Genomic DNA, 8654 nt, shown 5'->3' with positions numbered 1-8654 from the left:
AAATACAGCTACCAACTTCTTTATCTGAAAAAAGTATTTTAAGCTTTGAGAGTAGAAAAACTAAGGCTCAGACAATTTAACAGTATCCAAAATTTAAATATTAACTCTTTCACAAATATTTTCTCTCCTTACACAAAAGACACTAAATTTATATTTCAATGTCCTATTTATATATGTATTTTTTTTAAATCCAATACTTTTCATTTACATTTAGAAGAAAGTGGAGTGGCAACTATTTAAAGTCAAGAGTAAGGGTAAAGAATGAGCTATAGTCATTTATCCAACACAAATCATATTACAACCCAAGTGAAATTTTCCTTTGAAAAGTTAAAATTCATTTTCCCCCTCCCAAAGTTAAATTACATTGTAAAAGGGCAATCTAGGTGGGCTGAGACAATTCCTCTCTTTGATATATGTAAATAAAAATAGATCCATGTTGTCTAAATGTTTAGGGCTTCATAGTTAGAAATATATAATTCCATTTCTATGGACAGGTAAATTAGTTGAAATAAGTTAGCACAATCATTTGAATTGGTTGTCTACATACTGGGCAGGGCTTATTCCTTTTCTTTAGTTTTTTGGTACATGTGAAACATGACTTTAGGTGTCCTGTTTTGCCATGAACAATGCAACCATTTTTAGGTCGACCCTGGCAGATCACACAAGGTTCAATGGCATTAAGGGGAATATTAGATTCCGTACTTTCTTCTTTGTCTTGTGTTTCTTGGATGCTATAAATAATGCTATTAGAAGTTGATGGCTGAGAGAAGTCCTTTCTTGCGATTGAGAGGCTTGTGTGCTTTTATCATCATTTTCCTCAACACAGGATTCTTGGGAATCATCTGCTGTAGTTTTTTTACAATCAGGAACATCAAAACCTTCTTCCGCGTGTGTCGAGTTTTCTAGTTTGGCTTTCTCAGGGATTCCCCCTTTGTCTTTCCCCTTATCTTCAGGAAGCCAATTCTCACGGAGGGCCCAACATCTGTTGCAATGTGGTGGAAGGGGAGGATTCATTTCATTGCCTGAAGTACACTTCCAATAGTCAGCTAAGGAAATTTCAGGATCTTCTTCAAATGAATCTGTCTCACTCTCCCCTGCCTGATACACAGTAACTCACTATGCCTCATCATCTTCATCTGAGAGTTCTTGTCCTTCTTCACTAAGGCTGCAATCTTCTGAATCTAGAGATTCTACTTCAAATTCTACACTAAACTGATCAGAAACTGAATCCTGATCCAACCAGTCACCTGAATGTTCACTTACACCGTCATCAAGATCTAGGTTTGATGGCGTCTCTGTCGATTCACTGCCACTGCTTCTTTCACAACATATCTCCCCTATTACACACAGAGCCAGGCTTTCATCAAAGGACAAGGAAATACTATCTGATTTGTGGTGCTTTCTTTGGCATTCAGATAATTCATCTGAATTTTCTTCTGTCTCACTAATTGCTCTCCTTCTGGATGAGGTAGATGGTCTAGAAACCAAACTTGAAGACGAAGGTTTCTCTTCCTGCAGCTCCTGATCAGGGTCCTTTTGATCATTCCCACCTTCAAGGTGACACCTGTTCTCACTCACAGATGTACTTGAATCTGATGGTTCCTGCTGATCGACTACTACCAAGTTTCTGTAGATCATTGTATATATTTTCCTGTGCTCTTTCACAGAGAAGCTTGGCACTCCAAACAAATCTCCAAGAAGATCATTTGAACAATACACAATATGTTGTTGCTTCTCATCATACAATCGTTTAGTCATAATGTACTGGCCAAGATAAAATATAACCTCTTTCATGGTGTAAATGCCTTTTTGTGCACCAACAGACTTTAACAACTTCAAAAGCAATGGCTTTGGTCTAACCAGGGTCTCTTGTTCCGAAGCTGGAATCTGTGAGGTGCTTACAGCACCATCAGTAGACACAGACATGTTGGTATTGCACATTTGCCATGCCGGGGGCTTTCTCGCCTGGCGTGGGGGTGGAGGTCCCTCGAGCCTCCCTCGTCCGCTTACTGGGCGCGCAGACGCCCACCGCCGTGGGCCTCGGCGACCATTCCACTGGTGGGGCTAGGCCACTGGGGCGCTCCGACTCACGGAATCCCAAGAGGAGGGAAGCTCCCCGCGGGGAAAGCGGCAAGGACCTGGGCCAGGGAGTCACAGCCGCCCCTCAGGCTCGTCTACTATCTTCGTTTTCCTCGCATTCACACAGGGGTAGGGCCACACAGGCGCCAAAAGGAGCCAGGCCCACCGAGGTGCAGCTGCGCGCGCCCCCTATCCTGATTTTCTTCCATGTAGACTTTCATTTTATGGCTTCAGTAACTGCATTTCCATTACCCTGAAAATTCCACAATTCCAAGAACCCTCTTATCTTGCTCATGTCAGCAGCTGATAAGTGTCTGGCATGTAAGGGTTTTGGAATATATAAGAATAAACAAGTAAATGAAGTCAAGATACTAAAATTGTACAAATCCATCTTGTAACAACATTCGTCTGTGGATTTTATAAGACTGATGTTGAAGCTGAAAGAGCATCTATCCAAATTAAACTAGTTTGACCAGTGAAATATACACACTTTTAAAATATTGATTGATGATTTTGGAAGAGACAGAGAGTATTTTCTCATTTGCAGGCTAATCTCTTTAACATTTACAGTAGCCAGTGATGGACCAGGCATACACTGAAAGTCAAGATTGTAACTTGTTATCTCCCATAAACAGCACCTTACTCACAAAGAAAAAGTGATTTAATGAACAAAATTGTGTCAGCATTGTAGCTTACATCTAATGCACCCATTTTATTGTGCAAGAATGTGTACTTAATGTAAACATACCTGGACAGAAGTAATTTCCATAATAAATCAACTTGTGGAAAAAAAATCATGCTTTGAAAAAACCCAACTTCTGTCCCATGTCAGGGCACATTTATGAATATAAATTATGTTATTACAGGGCCTTATGGGGGCTTAGAAGAGGGTTCCTGTTGCCACCATTGTTAACCCAGATTACAATTTAGACTTTTGGAACCTGCCTGGTTCAGCCATGGCTATTTCAGATATTTAAAGAATAAACCAGGGCTGGCGCTGTGGCGTAGTGAGTAGAGCCGCCTCCTGCAGTGCCAGCATCCCATGTGGGCACTGGTTCAAGGCCCAGCTGCACCACCTCCAATCCAGCTCTTTGCTGTGGGAGAGCTATAGAAGATGGCCCTAGTCCCTGGGCCCCTGCACCCACATGGGAGACCTGGAAGAAGCTCCTGGCTCCTGGCTTTTGATTGGTGAGGCTCCAAACATTGCAGCCAATTGGGCAGTGAACCAGCTGATGAAAGACCTCACTCTCTCTCTCTCTCTGCCTCTCCTTCTCTCTCTGTGTAACTGTGAGTTTAAAATAAATAAATAAATCTTAAAATAGAATAAAACAGCAAATGGGAAATCTATATCACTTTCAAGTCAATCAGTTAGGGTTTTTAAAATGTGTATAATATTTCAGCAGTAAAACTGGTTTGATTTTGAGAATATATTCTTTCAGCTAACCTATCATCTCTCCCATAAAATCCAGTGAGATGTGCTGTATTATGTTAGCAGATGAATTCATGCAATATTTGAATGTTGACATCAATTACTCATATTGTTACTCATTTCATCACTCTTACACGCCACACACCAACTGTTGACATGAACATGACAGTTGCTGTCATACAATTTGTGATGTATAGAAGCACAATTATTGAAGCCGGGACATTAAAGTGTAACATATAAGAAAATCATTCTAGGAATAGTGTGTGAGTTGCATAGCATTGGGTTGACTAGAGCATACTTGTAAAATCTTAATATCAGTGATTTCTGGGGAATTCACGGTTGTAACTTTGAGATGTTACAATAGAAATCACCTGAAATTTTTGAAAACATTAGTATAAGTAGTCATGTCATGTTATGTTTTGGAATATCAAATTGTATTAAAATAAAACACATTCAGTGGTATACGGGTACTTTATGAACAGAAATATGAAAGCTGTTATAGCTACAATGCCCTCTAATTTTATTTTGCACCTTCAGGATTCTTTTGGAAATTCTCACCTTCCCACCATTTGAGATGAATTTTTAATATCTATGCAAGTCTAAAAAGAGGGTGATATTTTGATATTAACTGGATATGAACATTATTTTTACTGAATTAATCTATCGAGATAAGTTTTATGTTTCTTTATTCACTCAAATGAAAACAATTATCTCTATGCCAGAAAGAGACACAGAAAGACAAGAGGGCAAGAGGCAGTGCCCATTTGCAGATCATTTTTCTTTTTTTTTTTTAACTTTTATTTAGTAAATATAAATTTCCAAAGTATAGCTTATGGATTACAACAGCTTTCCCCCCAATAACTTCCTTCCCACCTGCAACCCTCCCAACTCCTACTCCCTCTCCCATTCAATTCCATTAAGATTCATTTTCAATTATCTTTATATACAGAAGATCAATTAAGTATATATTAAGTAAAGATTTCAAAAGTTTGCATCCACACAGAAACATAAAATGTAAAATACTGTTTGAGTACTAGTTTTAGCATTAATTCACATTGAATAACACATTAAGGACAGAGATCCTACATGAGGAGTAAGGGCACAGTGACTCCTGTTGTTGACTTAGCAAATTGACACTCTAGTTTATGGCATCAGTAATCTCCCTAGGCTCTTGTCATGAGTTGCCAAGGCTATGGAAAACTTTTGAGTTTGCCAACTCTGAAACTCTGATCTTATTTAGACAAGGTCATAGTCAAAGTGGAAGTTCTCTCCTCCCTTCAGAGAAAGGTACCTCCTTCTTTGATGACCCGTTCTTTCCACTGGGATCTCACTCGCAGAGATCTTTCATTTAGGTTTTTTTTTTTTTTTTTTTGTTTTTTTTTTTTTTTTTTGCCAGAGTGTCTTGGCTTTCCATGCCTGGAATACTCTCATGGGCTCTTCAGCCAGATCTGAATGCCTTAAGGGCTGATTCTGAGGCCAGAGTGCTGTTTAGGACATCTGCCATTCTATGAGTCTGCTGTGTATCTCGCTTCCCATGTTGGATCGTTCTCTCCCTTTTTTATTCTATCAGTATTAGCAGACACTGGTCTTGTTTATGTGATCCCTTTGACTCTTAGATGACTCAGTATGATCAATTGTGAACTGAAATTGATCACTGGGACTAGTGAGATGGCATTGGTACATGCCACTTTGATGGGATTGATTTGGAATCCCCTGGTACATTTCTAACTCTACCATTTGGATGTTAGAGTCTACTGCCCGAAAAACGTCACCAAGAGACGTCTCTTATGCAAACAGCAAGGGGAAGCTTTATTGATTATCCAGCATGCTGGGGCTGTCTGATCATCATGAGCAGAGCAGCCCCGAATAACCAAAGGTTAGGGTTTATAAAGGCAAAAACCGCAAAACCGGAAAAGGGGGAATACATGGTTGCTATGCACGGTTGCTATACACAGTTGCTAAAATCAAAAGAGAGTACATAAAATCAAAAGAGAGTATATGGTTACTGGGGTCAACATAACCTAAAACCTAAGTGAAATTAATATTTATCATAATCTTGACAATACCAGTTACAATCTTACAATTAGAATTAGGACTTGACATTAATGTAAGACACAGACAAATCACATCTTTATTATTAGCCCAGGTAACCCAGGTGCAACCTTTTTACTTTTAAGCTTGAACAATCATGCTATGGGTTTTTTTGTGCTCTGCCAAGGGTGATGTAGTGCACTGCTATTGTCCGACTATTTGAGATCATAGTTTCAGACCAGAGTCTCACGGTGGGGGGGGTGCTTTCTCAGAATGGAGTCTCAAGTGCTCCAAAATGGAGTCCCTACTGTCAAGATGCTACTTTACTCTGTCTTATTTTCACAGCTGCACCAGGAAGGTTTAAACCTGTAAGCTTAAGCTTAACTTTTTACACCCACACATATACAATTTTAACTCTTCATGGGCAAGTCATATTGAGCATAACCCAAATTGTACATTTCCTCCCTCTCTTATTCCCACTCTTATATTTAACAGAGATCAGTTTTCAGTTAAATTTCAACACCTAAGAATAATTGTGTGTTAATTACAGAATTAAACCAATAGTATTAAGTAGAACAAAAAATACTAAAAAGGATAAAGTATTAAGTTGTACATGAGCCAAGGACCTAAATAGACATTTTTCAAAAGAGGAAATCCAAATGGCCAACAGACACATGAAAAAATGTTCAGGATCACTAGCCATCAGGGAAATGCAAATCAAAACCACAATGAGGTTTCACCTCACTCCGGTGAGAATGGCTCACATTCAGAAATCTACCAACAATAGATGCTGGTGAGGATGTGAGGAAAAAGGGACACTAACCCACTGTTGGTGGGGATGCAAACTGGTCAAGCCACTATGGAAGTCAGTCTGGAGATTCCTCAGAAACCTGAAGATAACCCTACCATTCAACCCAGCCATCCCACTCCTTGGAATTTACCCAAAGGAAATTAAATTGGCAAACAAAAAAATGGTCTGCACCTTAATGTTTATTGCAGCTCAATTCACAATAGCTAATACCTGGAATCAACCCAAATGCCCATCAACAGTTGACTGGATAAAGAAATGATGGGACATGCACTCTATAGAATACTATACAGAAGTAAAAAGAAAATGACATCCGTTCATTTGCAACAAAATGGAGGAATCTGGAACACATCATGCTGAGTAAAATAAGCCAGTCACAGAGGCACAAATATCATGTTCTCCCTGATCAGTGACAACTAACCAAGCACCAAAAGGAAACCTATTGTAGATCCACTTTTCTAATGCACTTGATGGGTAGAATTGTGACAAGATAAAGTGAGGAGCTGAACTAGCTATCATGATCTTACACATAGATTGCAGGAAATCAATTAAATGTATCATTTTCTGTTACCTTCTTAGGCGAAGCTAAATAGAAAGCTGATATTGAGAAGGTGAGTCTTGAACCCAGTTTCTCTGAAATGGGAAGCAGATATTCCAACTTGTGTCTTTATTCTTAGGCCACATTCACACAACTATGATATGCATTTTGTATGATCATTATGAAGAACTCAAATTTGTGTGAGATATAAAAAAATGCTACACTATAATTGGATTCTTAAGTTCCATGATGGAAAGTAGCCATGGAGTAATGCTCCAAACACAATTAGAGCAGAGGATTTCCCTCTTAGTGTTGCACATACCCTGCCCTGTGTTTGTGAAACCCACTGCACACTCTAGTCTGGCAGCTGCCTGGCCCAGGGCCTTCTTCCCAGACTCAAGTACAACCCACCCTCTTTACGAGTTCTGCCTGCACTGAGTCCCCATATGCAATTACTCCACTATGCAAATCTCAATGAAAGCAGGCTTCTCTCGAGAACTAATAAGTAAACCCCAAATTCACAACATGTGTAAGTTCATGAAAAATGGAATCATCAACTACTGGGACTTGTGAATCCCACAAAGTAGAACTCATGGTATTCTCAGAAACATTTTTCATTTTACTTTTAAAAAAAGTAAAGAACAGAACACACCAAGTAGAGTCCTTGCGGAAATGGCCATCTGGTCTGATATTCTGAGGCTAGTCCTATTGCTGCATTGATCTTTCCTCAGAGATTTCCATCTCAGAGGCATTCTTTGCAGCAAAACAAGACCAAATTTTAGATAATGTCAAGCCTCCTGCCAGTTCCATACTCTTGTCAGTTGTACCCCTTTCTCTAATTCTGAAATCTGCACTAATTGCCATGAATGTTGAAAAAAGTTTAGGGGCCTCATGGCTGCTTATAGCTTCTGGGAATAGATGAAGCCTCAAGCAATATGGGGAAAGGGAGAGTGGCAGAATTAGGGATCACTCATTACACACATGTGCATGCCCTCTATTGTTAGGGAGGTGCATCCAGCGCCTATCCTGCTTGACTGGAGGAAGAAGACTTTGGCTATGGGAACATGAGCAAAGTACTGAGTATTCAATTTTGTTTTGGATCTCAGTTTCCTGAAAGTCATGACTTGGCTCTCCAAGCATCCCCTGAATGTGCTCTCCAGAACAGGTGTCTTTGCTTTAACTGATGGTGACATCAGAACATAGTCTGGCATCAATGGCCATGGGCTGCCTTTCTACCCTCCGTCTCCCTGTTGGCTGGCTGGAGCAGTGGCTTACAGGCCACTGAGACTGGTTAAAACATTTGCAGTGCCTCAAGAGCAAACAAGCAAGACATAGCAGTCTAGTCAGCCTTGGTGTGGCCAAAGAATCCACCAATGGCACCTTAGCCATTGGCACCTTGGCCTTGAGTATCAACATATGGACTGGCCTCCATCTGCCAAATTTCTTCAACTGTTTCTGGCAGGCAGTCGCTGCCAGACTTAAGGACATTCAGTTCAACTGTTTGCAATCACTGCACCCTACCAATCGGTTTCTTTGGATGCAGAGGAGATGGGAACCTGGTCTCATATTCCACATTCTGCTCAATACCTTCTATTGCTGCACAAACTGGGTGGGATAACAGTTGTCTTCATTTGATATCTGCAAGTCACTTCCCAAGTTTTCCAGTCTGTGCTCAGGAAGCCATATTTAGTCAGCATAGATGTGGGGCTGGGCACATTCCCATGGAGCCAGGGCTGCAGAGGCTCATGGGCTGAGACTGTCTTCTGAGG

General features: G+C 40.2%; 1 pseudogene across 1 annotated transcript; it reads right to left on the bottom strand.

The window, feature by feature from the left end:
• Positions 1 to 432: 432 nt before the first annotated feature.
• On the bottom strand, positions 433 to 1941 carry LOC138845507 (E3 ubiquitin-protein ligase Mdm2 pseudogene; annotated as a pseudogene). Its single transcript, XR_016221891.1, has one exon. The product of XR_016221891.1 is annotated as an E3 ubiquitin-protein ligase Mdm2 pseudogene (transcript).
• Between the last annotated feature and the right edge of the window lie 6713 nt (positions 1942 to 8654).

This window comes from Oryctolagus cuniculus, chromosome 15 (assembly GCF_051225735.1).
Source record: "Oryctolagus cuniculus isolate XC-2025 breed Fujian yellow rabbit chromosome 15, ASM5122573v1, whole genome shotgun sequence".
NCBI classification, from domain to species: domain Eukaryota; kingdom Metazoa; phylum Chordata; class Mammalia; order Lagomorpha; family Leporidae; genus Oryctolagus; species Oryctolagus cuniculus.
The sequence above is the reverse complement of the archived record's forward strand: the minus strand, read 5'-3'. Positions and strand labels throughout refer to the sequence as shown.